This window comes from Mauremys reevesii, linkage group 9, assembly GCF_016161935.1.
Source record: "Mauremys reevesii isolate NIE-2019 linkage group 9, ASM1616193v1, whole genome shotgun sequence".
NCBI classification, from domain to species: Eukaryota; Metazoa; Chordata; order Testudines; family Geoemydidae; genus Mauremys; species Mauremys reevesii.
Genome location: NC_052631.1, coordinates 81,809,688 through 81,825,546, shown reverse-complemented (window position 1 = coordinate 81,825,546; position 15,859 = coordinate 81,809,688). Strand labels below are relative to the sequence as shown.

Below are 15,859 nucleotides of genomic sequence, written 5' to 3'. Positions count from 1 at the left end.
TGGACTCCTCTAAACTAAAATCCTAGTTTAGATCTGGTAAAAGCTGCCACCACCCAATAATGTACGTGTATTGGGACACAGTCCTTCCCCAAAATCCTTGGGAATCCCAAGAGCCCCAAATCCATGGAGTTCTTACACCTAGGAGAAATAAACCATTCCCCCCTGCTTCCTCCCCCCTCCCTTTTCCTAGGAGAGATACCGGGATCCAACTACAGAGGGATGCCGTCCTCCTCCCCTTTCCCTGAGAATTCACCCAAGGAAAGTTCAACCAAGTCCTTAACAGAAAAGATTTATTAAAGAATAAAAAGAAAGTAACTGTCTCTGTAATACCAAGATGGAACAATACACAGGGTCTAAACTTATCAATCTCTGGAGAGAATCCCCCCTCCTTTCTTTCTCAGTAAAAGCAATAACAGTACAGAATTAAAGAAATTCTATAGCAAAACACAGAATTGCAAATACAGAAATAAAAGTATAAGAATACTAGTTCCTTGCTAATACTTACTAGCTTGAATAGAAGAATTTATTGCAGAAACCTGGGAGGACTTGATTAAGATGTCTGGACTCCCTTAACTCCCAAGAGAGACTCTCTAAAAAACAAAAGATACAGGAAAAAAAACTTCCCTCCACAGGGATTTGAAAATCTCTTGTCCCTGGTTGGTCCTCTGGTCAGGTGTTCACAGGTACTGCTTGTTAACCCTTTACAGGTAGGAAAAAACCTTAACCCTTAACTAACTGTTTATGACATGAACACACTAAAATTACAGATTGTTACAAAGACTGATAGGAGGGGCCAGTGGTTGACAATGTCAGTTAGACTACCATCTCAATAGACAATTTAAAAAAAAAAGGACTTCCTTGTGTTGCTTGGTTGGTTGGTTAGTTAGTTTTAGTTATTTGTGTGCTGATTATGTACTGTACAGATTATGCATTGTACAGATATATTTGGAGAAGAAAAATAATATTGTGCTTCCATACCAGGAGGAAGAAAAATTCTGTGTTTTTAAAATTAGTCTGATTTAATCTGATACTACAAACACTAAAATGCCTTAATCATATGGTTATTGTAAGGTGTCACTACAGGGCAGAGATAAAAGTTTTTTGGGTGCCCAAACTGTGCATTTCCTTACCTTAATTTGTGTGTTTGTTTTCAATGTGTAACCTGAACTCTGATTTTCCTGGTTTTGTAATGCTTGGTTTTGGGATTACATTTCGGGGACGCTGTAGTTTATTACCCTAAATTACTGATATACACTCTCAACCTTAATTCTGTTTTACTGTAGTTTTTGCCTGGGATTTACATAGTACCTATCACTGTGGTATGTAAGTGCCTGCATTACTGCAGTGTTACACTGTAAAAATGGGTTGCTCTGGAAAAGGCTCACTCGGGTTTATCATGAAGAACTCTCATGACAGCTTCAGCAATAATGCTAGCAAATATAATACAGAAGTATTTTTACATATGAACCTTTCATGTCAGTTCCTTTAGTTGACGAGAACTCCAACAGAGAGCAAAGACAAGATGACTTTAGTACTTGGCAACCCTGCGTCTCCCCTATTCTGAACAACTGTAAAATCAAATGCAAACAATGAGAGCCTTGGATTGAGACTAGTTGATGATGGCCTTTCCTTCCATTACCTCTCCTACAGCAATCATCCATTTGATAGTCACTTGTTTATAGTCATGCACCTCGCCCTTCAATTCCTAAAGGTGATGCATGGCATGGCCTAGCATCAGGAGATAGAAGGCTTGAAAAAACTATATAGATCTGCCTGCTGCAAGAGACAGAATCAAATGCTTTCTTTTTTTAATCTGATATCTTTTGGTGTGTGGGTGTGTGTTGAATCTTATGTCACTATATCTTTCTCACTCTTAGCTCCATCTATATCTAGAATAAAGTGCCGTAACTGTCCAAAACACCAACAAAGCGTTACAAATAGATTTTTAGTCCACTGTGTTCTCTGGGAAAAAATGATTTCTGTAGCTTGTCTTCACCACTCACTGCTGTTCTGTCTGCTGAATGGTGTCCAGACTCAGGGACAGATTTGTGTGATTAGCGGAGGATATCCCATCTGGCAGCCAGACTCCTTATACGTGTGTGTCCTGCATATTACTGTAGTTCCACATTCAAATCAGGGACCTTCTTGTTCTATGGGCTGCAGCTCTGCTGGGTGAGTCCAAAAGCCAAAATGGGCTCAGCTGGGAGTTGTTCTTGCATATCTGACAGCTTTCTGCACTGTGGCTTTAAGGCTAGTCTACCAAGGCAATCCTGTTATAAAATGATTTGGTACTACCTATATCAGGGGTAGGCAACCTATGGCACGCATGCGGAAAGCGGCACGTGAGCTGATTTTCAGTGGCACTCACACTGCCTGGGTCCTGGCCACCAGTCCGGGGGGCTCTGAATTTTAATTTATTTTTAAATGAAGCTTCTTAAATATTTTAAAAACCTTATTTACTTTACATACAACAATAGTTTAGTTATATATTATAGACTTATAGAAAGAGACCTTCTAAAAATGTTAAAGTGTGTTACTGGCACGCAAAACCTTAAATTAGAGTGAATAAATGAAGACTCGGCACACCACTTCTGAAAGGTTGCCAACCCCTGGCCTATATAGATAGAATCTGACTGTCCCCATAACTGAACTAGAGCGTTGGACTGCCCAGGGTTTAACCTGGTTACAGGAACACAGGTCCCATCTGTAATAAAAATTTTAACAGTAGAATCAGGTTAGGGGACAACTATAAGCCTGAAAGGGGTCAATTTTATGAATTAACCAAGGTGCCAGTTAGATTTTAAAGCTGAGATCTGACAAACTAGATTTGCCAATTGTACATGTGTTATAGCAAATATTAGAATGGAATATAATAGGATAACCTCATTTTACTGAGACATGGATGTGTTGGCCTACTAATTTAACTCCAGGTTCTTTTCAGGTCATCTTTTGCCTTGAACAGTATCTCTCAAATCGAACACTTGGGTGCTCTCAACCAATGAACGGTTTGTTAATTCACTCAGTCAGAACCACATAAGCATACAAGCAATAGTGCACCAATCAAGTGGAGACGCAACCAATATTCTAGCCATGTACTGAATACCGATAGTGTCTCGCAAGCATTTGTCAAACACTAGAGTTGAGGCTCAGCAGTTACACCAAGGAACAATGTACATAACCACAATTTCTTATAATGTTTATGATTATCAATTCTTTATTACTTAACACATTTGTCTCACTGCCAGTGTTTCTCCAAGGAGTAAGGATGCACTTGTCTCTAAGGCATTTTTAAGAATGTGGTCCCTGCTATTGGAATGGGTTGGCCTGAAAGGGACAAGTTCAGAATATCAAAAACAGTTGCTTAAAGTTATGGTTCAGCACTCTTTTTGACCAATTTACTTGAACTTGCAAATCTAAAATATCATTACATTAGGTCTTACTAAGGAGTGTAAACTCAGCAAGATGACCTACAGTTATTTATGTTAAAGATAAATATGTTAAAGAACAGAATGGATAGTACAATCTTTGATATGAAATCTCACCACACCATCTTATCCTGTTAACCTGAGATGAGGGGAGAGTCCTTTTCACATCATTGTATGTGAAACCATCAGCAGAGAACCCCTGAAAAATGTGGATCATTTTCCATACCTTGGCAGCCACCTCTGACAAACAGCCAGCATTGACACAGAAATTGAATCCTTTAGAAGACTATTCAAATGAGTCTTCAATGATAGGAATCTGCAAACAGGCACCAAGATCTTGATTTACAAGGCAGTTGTCATCCCCACCCTTCTCTATGTGTGAGAGATCCAGGTAACCTACAAATGACATCTCAAGCGGCTGGAGTGGTTCCAACAGCGCTGCCTCAGGAGGATTCTCAGGATCAGCTGGGAAGACCAATGCACTAAAATCAGCGCTCTCTCTGCAGCCAATATCAGCAATATAGAAGCGCAGGTCATGAAACATCAACTCTGCTGAGCTGGCCCATGTATACAGATGCCTGACACTCACCTCCCGAAGCAAATACTCTTCTCTCAGTTAAGTTAAGGGGAGAAGGACTCGCAGAGGGTAGCAGAAGCACTTCAAAGACATACTGAAAGTACATCTTAAAAAGGGAGCCATCAACCCAACAAACTGGGAAGACTCAGCACTGAACAGAACACAGGGACGCCACACCATACACCAAGCCACTGCTCACTTTGAGGAGAACAGACATGCTCATGAGACAGAGAAGCGACAAAGGGGGAAAGAAAGGGCACAACAGTCCAGCCAACAACTATGTCTCCTCCAAGACTACACCTGTCACTTCTGTGGTAAAATCTGCAGGGCATGAATTGGGCTCCTCAGCCACCTAAAAATTCACCATCCTTACATAGAGGGATAGCTGAAGAAGAGGAAGGCCCCACCCAGATCAGCCATGGGATAGGCAGGAGCCCAGTAACTCTTATCAGGGCTCCAAGTATGTAACACCCTGGCATATGGAGCTGAGCTTAGTGGCAAGCGGGCTCTACACTACGAAATTAGGTCCATTTTATAGAAGTCAATCTTTAGAAAGTGATTTTATACAGTCGATTGTGTATGTCCGCACTAAGCGCAGTAGCTTGGCAGAGTGCGTCCTCAATACCGTGGTTAACATTGACTCACAGAGTGGTGCACTGTGGGAAGCTATCCCACAGTCCCTGCTTCCCATTGGAATTCTGGGTTATGCTCCCAATGCCTGATGGGGCAAAAACATTGTCATGGGTGGTTTTGGGTACATGTCATCAGTCTCCCCTCCCTCTCTCACTCCCTCCTTGAAAGCAACAGCAAACAATCCTTTTGCACCTTTTTTCCTGGGTTACCCATGCAGTGTTATTTTCTGCATGGGTAATCAGTGTGGGTGGACTGCATGAGCTTGGAAAACATGTCATCGCAAGTGCGTTTTTTTTCGCCTTCCAATCTGCAATAACCTCAGGGATGGAGATGATACGGGGAGCATAGAAACATTTGCACCTGCGGGGGTGGGGGGATAAAAAGGGAGAGTAAAATTTTAAGAAGATACATTTCTGAGAACAAAAAGGAGACTCTTTCACAGTGAATCAAGCAATTCACAGCAGACAGCACATGTGCTTTAGGTACAAGGTCGCATTTTGCCTTTTATATTGAGCACCTGCCAGTATGGTGACACATCACACATGGCTGGGCAACAGAATTCAGTTTCCAGGCAGCCATGGTAAGCCAAAGAGTACACAGGGTTGGCTTCTTCCACCTTCATAACATGTGGGAATGGTTTCAAACTTCAGCGCCCTCCTTTCCCATAGCAAGCAATGCCGGTTGGGTTTGCTGTTTAAAAGGAGGGGGCTGCGGTTTTGGGTTGGATGTGCAGCACACCTCTCCCCCCATCACATGGCTATTCTCTATCCTTTTAGCCAAGCGCAAACAGCCCAGCATGAATGGGGTCCTTTTGCTGTTCTCTTACAAAAATTCCCCTATTTCAACCAAGTGACCATGAATGATATCACTCTTCTGAGGCTGACACAGAAAGATAAAGACCGAATATTGCATGAATATGACCAAAACCCAGGACTATTTGCTGCCATGCTTTGTGCTGCAATGATTCCAGACTACTTGCTACTGGCTTGACGTAGTAAAGTGTCCTACTGTGGAAGATGAAATAAGGCAGCCCTCCCCAGAAACCTTCTGGAAAGGCTTTCAGAGTACCTCCAGGAGAGCTTCATGAAGATGTCCCTGGAGGATTCCCGCTCCATCCCCAAAAATGTTAACAGACTTATCCAGTAGCTGTACTGGCCACAAATTCATCCCAATTCTTCAGGGCAAATCAAACATTAAACACAATGGATTTTAACCCCTGTAGTGTAGTTACAAATGTGCATTCACCAGAGGTGCCTTCTCCGCCTTCAGGGTCTGAGAACCCGCCTTGGGAGGGTATTGGCTCCAGGGTGATGAAAAGGTCGTAGCTGCCAGGGAGAACGGATTCTCCACTTGCCTGCTGCACATTCTCCTCCTCTTCCTCATCCACAAAATCCTCCTCCATGTTGCGTGAGACTCCCCCCTTGCAGGTGTCCACAGACAGTGATGGGGTACTAGTAGGGTCCCCCCCTAGAATGGCATGCAGCTGATCATAGAAGCGGCATGTATGGGGCTCTGACCCGGAGCGACTGTTTTCTCCTTTGTCTTTTGGTAGGCTTGCCTGAGCTCCTTAAGTTTCACGCGGGACTGCTGTGTGTCCCTGGTGTAGCCTTTTCCTCCATGCCTTGTGTGATTTTGGCATATATATTAGCATTTCTTCTTTTTGATCAGAGTTCCACCTGCACAGATTCTTCTCCCCATACAGCAATCAGATCCGGTGTCTCCCGTTCGCTCCATGCTGGAGCTCATTTGTGATTCTGGGGGGATTGCATGGTCACCTGTGCTGCTGAGCTCACCACGCTGACCAAACAGGAAATGAAATTCAAAGTTCCCAGGGCTTTTCCTGTGTACCTGGCTAGTGCATCAGAGTTGAAAGCGCTGTCCAGAACGGTCACATTGGTGCACTCTGGGATAGCTCCTGGAGGCCAATACCGTCAAATTGCACTACGTTGCGTCTGCACTACCCCCAATTCGACCCAAGAAGGGTGATTTTAGTGCTACTCCCTTCGCCGGGGAGGAATACAGCAGTTGCTTTGAAGAGACGATGGAATGGGGTTGGTTGTGTAGCTGCATTGCTTATAAAATCGACCAAACGCGGCTAAATTCGACCTAACCTCGTAGTGTAGACCAGGGCTGACTGATGGTCAGAAAGTGGATCCAGGCTCTGCCAGACCAAGGAGGGGAGTGAGTGCGTTCCAGACTCAAGGACCACTCAGTCAGAATGTTGCACTGCCTTTTAAATTAGAACTAGAGGACTTGTAGCATGAGTGCCCCTGGTGGTGGCAGCTACACTGCATCACAGGGTGAGAGAGACAGTTTACTAATTGAAGGTCTGACTCTCATCTCCCCTTTGAGTAAACGGGAATCTACCCATTTACATCAGTGGACATTGACTCAGGCCCTAAACATGCAAGGGCCAAGCAAGGGATAGTAAATAAGTCATGGAGAGCCTCCCATTTACAAAGCAGAGTTATTTAGTGCCAAGCTTGCAGGGGAATGAGGATCATTACAAATGAGTGTGAATCTGACTCTGTAGATTTTCCTTATTTATTGGCTATAATGTGCCTGAATCACAACACATAGCTAAACTGCATGCTGTAATTCCTGTCACTAGTAACACATATAGGCCATCCATCTCCAACATAAAAAATACATGAGGTTGGGGACCTGTTTGGGTAAGCAGGGGTTTTGTTTGGTTTGTTTTTTTCCTCCTGAATTTACGTTGTTAGAAATTTCCTTCATTGATTTATTGCATCTGCTTTTGTTCTAGCACAACCCTGATTGTAGAATGACCAGCAGAATGTAGAATGTAGCAGATTTTAAAGGCTTTTTGTTTCACATGGCTTTTGATTTTATTTTTCAGAGAGAATAACATGGCCTAGTGTTCAGATCAAAGAACAGGGAGCCTGGAACTTCTTAGCTTTGATGCTTTTGACACTGTTTGCCATTGGGCAACTCAACATCTCTTCTTCGGTTTCCCCCACTGTAGCATGGTTACCTATTTGCCTGTTTACTTAACTGAACCACCAAGCTCTACCACAAACTGGGTAACTATGTGATCTGATTGCCTTCACTCTTCTTACATCCATCTTCGCTATTATTACTCTCATTCTTCCTGTCATGTCAAAATAAAAGCATTTTGAGACAGAGACCATATCTTTCTATTTGTCTTGTAAAGCACTGAGCATACCCCTGGGCACTGTAAAAAATAATAATAATGGGAAGATGTGAAACTTAATATTTGCAGTGTTTCGATGATAAAAACTGCTAATAATATTTTATGATTTTATCCACTTTTCAACTGTTGTGGCAACTTCAAATGTTTTAGCCTTTAGGGCCTAATCTTATTGAAGTCAACAGCAAAACTCATAATAATGTCAGTGAGAACAAGATCAGGCACTTAATGCCTTATCCTGTAATCCTTACATGTTCAGGAAGGACTGTGTGTGCAGGAGGACTACCCCAAAATCTGCTCTGTTTTATTGTAAAGCATCAAGGCTATTTTAGGATAAATTCCATATAAAGAATCATTTTATTATAAATGATTTAGCACCTAGATTTTAGTCCTTGCTTTGTGTTCTCCATTTAGTCAATAACAAGTTGCTAGATTGTATGTGAGCAAGAAAGACTGAAGCTGTTATCCACTGGGGAGAGTTTGTTTAGGAGAGAGGATGCTGCACAATATCATACGCAAGTAACTTACCGATGTGCCAGATGCAAAATGATCTGCCAGATTTATGCATTATTTTTCATTAGCAAATTTCAGTGCAGAGCAGGTCGTTGCTTTACTCCCCAGAGAAAAAGGTTCAGGATTCATTGTGAAGAATTATCACAAGTGAACTGAATTTGGAGCAAGACAAAGAAATTAAAGCAGGGTGTTTGCTTGAAGAAAGCCACTGCTGTTGTAGGAATATTTCTTCAAACTAATGTTTGATCACCACCTTGTGCTTAAGAGAGTGAATTACAGCTCACTGCATTATTGTTTGTACACTACTGAAAGTTGCCAAATATGTTACCTTTCTTTTCGGTCTGAAATTTTTCATATGTTCTCATATTTGCCCAGCAAAAGTAATACTATTCGTTCAAGCAAACACTGTGTTCTAGTGGAGTCAAGAGACCTGGGCATCAATCCTGATTCTGACACTGCCTCACTGTGTGATCTTGTGCAAATCACTACTCAGAGAGTCTCAGTTTTCACATCGGTAAACTGAGGGCAATGTTACTTCTTAGAGGCAATCAGCACACCTGCCTCTCCACTTGAAATCCCTATTGTCTTCAGAGCTTCAGGCCCCACTTTCTCTGGTGACAGCGCTACATTTTGACACTTGTTGAACTTCTCTGCACACGTTGCCATAATAAACACTTCCCCAGCATCTGCTGCATCCCTGCAACTCTGACACTGGTCTTCCCTTCATCCTTATCACCAACCCTACTCCCTTTCCTGTCACCATTTCTATCCTCATGGACTCTCCCTCTGAAGCTCACAATATTCCCCACCCTTCTCTCGTCACATTTCCCCTTTTCCTGATCTTTTTCCTGATCTAGTGATTAAATCAAGAGCCTGAGAATCAAGACTCCTGCCCATTGGTCTCAAACATATTATATAGAACCAAGTGTGGAGTGGCAAGCACTTCTTGTGATAAGTTATGTAGATTTCAAGAAGGCTTTTGATAGCATACATGGAGACAGTCTTTGGAAAATTATGGCATGCTACAGAATACCAGCAAAAATAATTAGAATAATCAAGGATCTGTATGATAATGCTGAATATGTAGTCAGAGATGGTGACACCATTAGGCAATGGTTTGCAATGACAACTAGAGTAAGGCAAGGGTGTTTTATTTCCCCACTATTGTTTTCATTGATCATTGACTATGAGAAAAGTAACTGGAGCAATCAAGGAATTTTATGGACAAATGAGAAAGTACAATTTGATTACCTCATTTTTGCTGATGACATTGTCCTGCTTAGTTCAACACATCCCTTAATGGAAGAAAAGACCCAACTTTTGACAAATATAAGCTGGTTTATTCATAAACAAGGGAGAGACAAAATATCGGTGCAGCTTCACCTCTGTAAGCTCTCTAGTGTAGCTGTGCCCTTAGTTTCAGACAGGTGAAATCTTTGGCCCATTGTGAAAATGCTTTCAGGATTATTTTCCTTCTTATGTGAATGGCTGATGCAGGAGCTTTTTCTGATACAGTTTTGACAAACGTGGTGTATCAGAAGTTCTTTCTGGCAGCGATGTGACTGAGATCAACCTATTCTGAACTCCAGACCTAATTAATGAATGGTCATTTCCCCCATACTAGCTGCATTGTATTATGAGCAAAGCATTTTGCCTCCTTATTTCCAAAGATAGTCCTTTGCCTGGTTTGATTCTATGTATTATTATATGTGCCTCTGGCACATGTTACTGTATGCCATTAGGGATTCCATCAAATTACCAGCTCAAAGAGCTGTATGTGTTGTTAGGATGTTTTTGCATAATCAGAAATTGGAACACCTCACATAAACCCAAAAGAACAAACAGTGCCCACCAGCTTTAAATTTGCCCTCTAAAATTTGCACTAACATCTGCTTAGATCAAAATAAGAAAATATTATTAATTTGTAAAATTAGCATTTGAAATTAGGGCAGATTTTCACTTCTCAGTGTCCCTTTTAAAATTACATATGCAGCTCCCAGCTCGGCCTGTGATTCCTCAGGTGAATGTAGATTGGCAGAAGTACCATCAATCAGTTAAAATAACATTAAAATTAGAGGGGGGAAAAGCACAAAGAAGTAGAAGCTCTTCAGATGTTTTATCTTCAAATGTAAAGTTCAGAGTGGGTAAAATTGAGCAATGGTACAATTCAAACAGCTCATTTGCTGCAGTAAAACTTCTAATCTGATCTCCCACTAGCCAGGATCTTTAATTGAAAGGAATGTATGCAGCACTTTAAAAGGAATCAGTCCCTCCTTTTTATGTTCCCTTTAGGTGTTCCTGGCCAGCAATAGCTCTAACTCTTTCTTTTAAGGTTTTCTTTATTCTCATCCTCAGTTTCCCACTTGGTGCCATTTTGTCAGAATTAGGTACCATAAGAGAAAAAAGATAAAGAGAGACACAATCCAATGACTGAAGTATATTGTATAATGTGTTTTAATTCAAATACTTCCTTTAATCAGCTTCATAGCTCACTTCCCAACCCAAAATCTCCCCTCAGTTGCTAAACCTAAGTGCTCACTTTTTCTTGCAGGAATCCTCTGGAGATGTAGGGGAAAGGAGATTGAACTGGAAAAGGGAGGGGAGGGAAGAAGCCATCATTGGGGTAGGGAGAAATAAAGAGTCTGGTAAAGGTGTGGAATGTGGTTTAGTCAATGTGTGGTGGGCAGGTAGAAGCCAGAATGGGATTGTGAGTTAGGGGTGTGGACACCAGCATGGCAGGAAAAAGGTGGAAGGGGTGTTGGACTTGGAGGCCAACTTTATGTGTGCAGGAGTAGGGTTTTCTTGGGCAGAGGGATGCTGGCTTGGCAGACTTATGTGGGGACAAGGAAGGCTGAAATAGGGCTTTTGTGTTGGATAAGGAAAGGTTGTCTTGGGGGAAGTGTTGTGGTGAATTGTGATCTGGAATGGAGTTGTGGGACGGGGAGGGAAGCTGGAGTGGGATCATGTGTGTGGGAGATGGAAGGCTGGAGGGGGATTTGTGTTGGGGGAAGCCTGGTGTGGGGATGTTGGAGGCTGTCATGGGGTTATGCAGGAGGTGGCTGTGTGCTGCTGATATATGTTGGTGTGGGAGCAGATGAGTGGGCATATGCAGGCAGACATGGGGTGGAGAGAAAAGGTTGTGTGCTCTGTACACAAAGTTAGGCTTGTGTGGTCATGTGCTGGGGGGAGGCTGGTGTGGGTTACAGAGTGGGGGAAGGCTGGAGTGGTGGGGGAAGAGGCTGATGTTTGTTTTATGTCCATAGAGGGGAGGCAAGTGCGGCACAGAGTTGCACTGGCATGGGGAGCACCAGGGCTGGCTTCAGGCACCAGCGCAGCAAGCAGGTGCTTGGGGTGGCGGGTCCTGCTCGGAGGGAAGGACCTGCCACCGAAGTGCTGCTGAAGAAGCAAGCGGCGCGGTGGAGCTGCCGCCAAAGTGCTGGTGATCGTGGCTTTTTGTTTTTTTCCCTTGCCGCTTGGGGCGGCAAAAACCCTGGAGCCGGCCCTGGAGAGCACAGGCCAGGAAAGGAATTGGAGCACAATGGAAGATACAGCGAGACCTGTCTGGTGTAGCTCTTGGGGTGACTGGGGAGAGGGGACACTCTGCTACTCTACTCATGTCCCTCTGTGTATTCCCTTTGACCTGCAGTAACGATGTCCACTTTAGAAGCCTCTCTCTTATCCTCTCATTGAAGGAGAGGGTTGTCACTCTGCCCTTATGCCCGCCTTTCCTGCATTCTGCGCTGGGCCAGAAGAGAGCATGGGACCAGTGAGTGGGTGTGTCCCCACATGGACTGTGTGAGATTGGCCAGCAGTGGGTCTCATTCACGCACAGTTGTGGATTGTTACAGTGCCCTGCCCCAGCTGGTCCTCTCTCCACTGCACAGTGAGTTCAGTTCTCAGGTGGCAGAGATGATGGCCTTGGTTGTGTAGGGTCCATCTGTCTTGTGGGGACAATGGGCCACAGGGCTCCTGGTCTGGATCTAGAATGGTGACCGTACCCTGAAAGCTGGGGGCCCTAGTTGTTGAACCTTCTCCCAGTGGGTGAAGGTGGTGCTAACTAGGTATTCGCCCCCTCGCTTTTCAGGCTGCTGCGAGTGGTAGCAGGGCTGTCAGTGTTGGTTCGCTCCCTGCTCAGTGATGCCCCCATCTATAGGCAACACAGCTCCTCCTGTTTGCCATGACAGATGCAGGCCCCTCATGGATTGCCCAGTATGGCCCTCCAGCCTCCTGAGATCCCTGCTGCTCTGGACCACCCCTGAGGGGATACAGTGGTCAGTTGGCAGCTCCTGTAATGGGGCACTCACAACCCCCAGCCTGCTGTACAGGAATAAGTGGTAGAGAGGTGATTTGGCTCCTATGTGGAACAGGTCATCCCCCTCCCCACAAGGTTGCATGTCTGTCCTTCCCTAGCTGAGGAGCTGAATCTGTAGGACTGTCAAGTGGGCCCCTTTCTTATTTGGAGAGTTGGGGTAGGAAGATGGAGTGGCTTCAGACTACTTACACAGGGCAAGAAGCTACTGTGTAAATACAGCTGCTATTTTTCAAACTCTGTAAAAATATGATTTAAATAAAAACTCCGGTTTGTCACAGGATCATGTACTGGGAATTGATCATTGTATGTATTCTGTTCAAAGCTAAGAGTACTAGCAAACCCCCTCAAAGATCTCCAAAGAAAGATAGGCATAGCCCAATCTGTGAGAAATATGTAAAAGGTAAGGAGTTGAAGGCCCAGTCCTGGTCTCTCTGCTTTGAAATCAATGAGCTACTCATGGTAGTAATGGAAATACATTCATGTACTTTGGTGTGTGTGTCTGTGTCTGCATGCGCATGTGCATGCACATCTGAATGCATTCAAAGTCAGAACAATCCTGTAGCACCTGGCCTCCTGTGAACAGAAGCCCGAGATTGAGTACAAAAGAGGTTAACTTGTGAGTCTACAACATTTATAGACGTTTTACTAATATACATAGTGTGCGTATAAATGACCAATAATTAAGACTCCATGTTTTGTACAGCAAATACTTGTGAATACCACAGCACTATCCTCCTCCATTTCAGTACAGTGCAATCAAAACAGTAGCTGTTACTATTAATTTTGCTATTAAATTCAGCTTATTCTGAGTAGTGTTCAGTATTCTGCAGATCTTTGTAATGGAAAAACATAGAAGCATATAGGAATCTAATTATTAAGCTATATAGTTGACAGTGTTGACTCTTAACTCTACAACCTAATGAGGACATTAACACTCTATTGCCCTGAATGGGTCAATTAACACCTTTCATTGTGTTAGGTTTTCTACAGACTGGTGATATAAAGGAGTCCTCAATTTAAAAAAAAAATCTTCACACGCATAAGAGCTAGAGCTTTTCAAATGGAAAGATTGGATTAGGAAGTGCAATTATATAGTAAATGGGGGAGAGGAAGGAGAAGAAAGAAGTAGCTATGTAAGTGACTGTATACCCAGACACTACATAGAGCCCTGCTGATAACAACAAACCTCAGTAGAAAATGTGCTGACATATGTGAAGAGAGAATCCTTACTGGAATCTGGAAAGTTGATTGATTGATTTCTTTGATGAATTTATCAGTATGGTACTGGAATCACACATCCTTTGCTTTTGTTGCAATTATGGCTGCAATTTCAACTGCTAGTAGAGTGAAAAATTCGTAGACCTATAAAGGCTGGACAAAATGGTTATGAATGATATGGGGCTAAGTCTTCATGATGTGCTTTCTTGAGGGCAGCCCTTAGCCCTCCGTCCTCAAGCCAAGGTACCACTGCACAGCGGGGCCGTTTGCAGGTGGTGGAGAGAGAAGTGAACACCAGGGAAATGGGAAACTCCAAATAGGAAGAGTTGGAACTGAATCAAAAGGGCAGAAAGAGGGCTGAGGATGAGCTGTGCACAAAAACTGGTTGGATAAGAGGGAGGGAACTAAGCTACACATGAAAATAGCTTCACTTGATTATGGAGGCACTAAAGATTACATATGAAATTTTGCTGGTTTAAAATTCTTTTGCTATCACTATATAATAACTGGCTATAATACTGCAATTGGTACAGGCTTGGCTAAATTCTGTATTTATATGGAGCTAGGGCCTAATCCTGCAAACATTTAAGCATGTGCATAACTTGTCATGTGAGTAGCCCTGCTGAATTCAAGGAGATTGGTTGCACTGATGGGGGAGTGGCACAGTCTGTGAAGGAAAGCATAGAGTCAAGTACAGTAAAAATCTTAAATGAATCAAGCTGTACCACAAAATGAGTAGAAATATTTGTCTGACCACCTCACCAGGAAGGTGACAGTGAGCGTGAAATGCTTGGGGAGATTAGCGTAGCTACAAAAACAGAAAACCCAATAATAATGGGGGATTTCAACTCTCCCTATGTTGACTGGGAACATATCACCTCAGGATGGGATGGAGAGAAAAAAATTCTAGATACCATTAATGACTGTGTCTTGGAGCAGCTAGTGCTGTAACCCACAAGAGAAGAGGCAATTCTTGATTTAGTCCTAAGTGACACACAGGATCTGATCCAAGAGGTTAATATAGCTGAACAACTCAGTAATAGTGACTGCTATGTAATTAAATTTAACAGGGGGGGGGGGGAATACCAAAGAAAGCCACCACAGTAGCATTAAACTTCAAAAAGAAAAACTACACAGAAAGGAGCAGGCTAGTTCAATGGAAACTAAAAGGAACAATTACAAGAGCAAAATGCCTGCAGGCTGCAGGGAAACTTTTAAAAACACAATACTAGAGGTTTGAAAACTATATGTATACCCCAAATAATTAAAAAAAGCAAGAGGCCAAAAAATGCTACCGTGGCTAAACAGAGTAAAAGAGGCAGCTAGAGACAAAAAGGCATTCTTTAAAAAGTGGAAATCAAATCCTACTCAGGAAAATAGAAAGGAACATAGACTCTGGGAGGTCAAGTGTAAAAGTATAATTAGGCAGGCCAAAAAAGAATTTGAAGAGCAACTAGCAAAAGACACAAAAACAGCAAAATTATTTTTAAGTGCATCAGAAGCAGGAAGCCAAACAAGCAGTGGAGCCACTGGATGATTGAGATGCTAAAGGAGCACTCAGGGAGGACCAGGCCATTGAAGAGAAGCTAAATTAATTCTTTGCATCAATCTTCACTGCAGAGGATGTGAAGGAGAGTCCAACACCTGAGCCATTCTTTTTAGGTGACAAATCTGAGGAACTGTTCCCAATTGAGGTGTCAATAGAGGAGGTTTTGGAACAAATTGGTAAATTAAACAGTAGCAAGTCAGCAGGACCAGATGGTATTCATCCACATGTTCTGAAGGAACTCAAATATGAAATTTCAGAACTACTAACTGTGGTATGTAACCTATCATTTAAATCAGCTTCTGTACCAGATGACTGGAAGATAGCTAATTAAACCAATTAAAAAAAAAAAAAGTTCCAGAGGTGATCCTGGTAATTACAGGCAAGTAAGCCTAACTTCGGTACCAGCCAAATTGGTTGAAACTATAGTAAAGAACAGTATCAGACACATAGATGAACACGA

The 15,859-nt window shown here is 42.8% G+C and overlaps 2 protein-coding genes across 2 annotated transcripts in view; both read left to right on the top strand.

The window, feature by feature from the left end:
* C9H8orf48 (chromosome 9 C8orf48 homolog) overlaps positions 1-7,742 on the top strand; it is a 203,734-nt gene extending 195,992 nt beyond the window's left edge. The window contains exon 8 of the mRNA XM_039489383.1: positions 7,496-7,742. The gene's annotated coding sequence lies outside the window, so the exon portion shown is untranslated. The remainder of the gene's footprint in view (positions 1-7,495) is intronic.
* The window catches only part of LOC120371387, a 115,085-nt gene that overhangs the window by 90,751 nt on the left and 8,475 nt on the right, over positions 1-15,859 (top strand). The window lies entirely within an intron of this gene.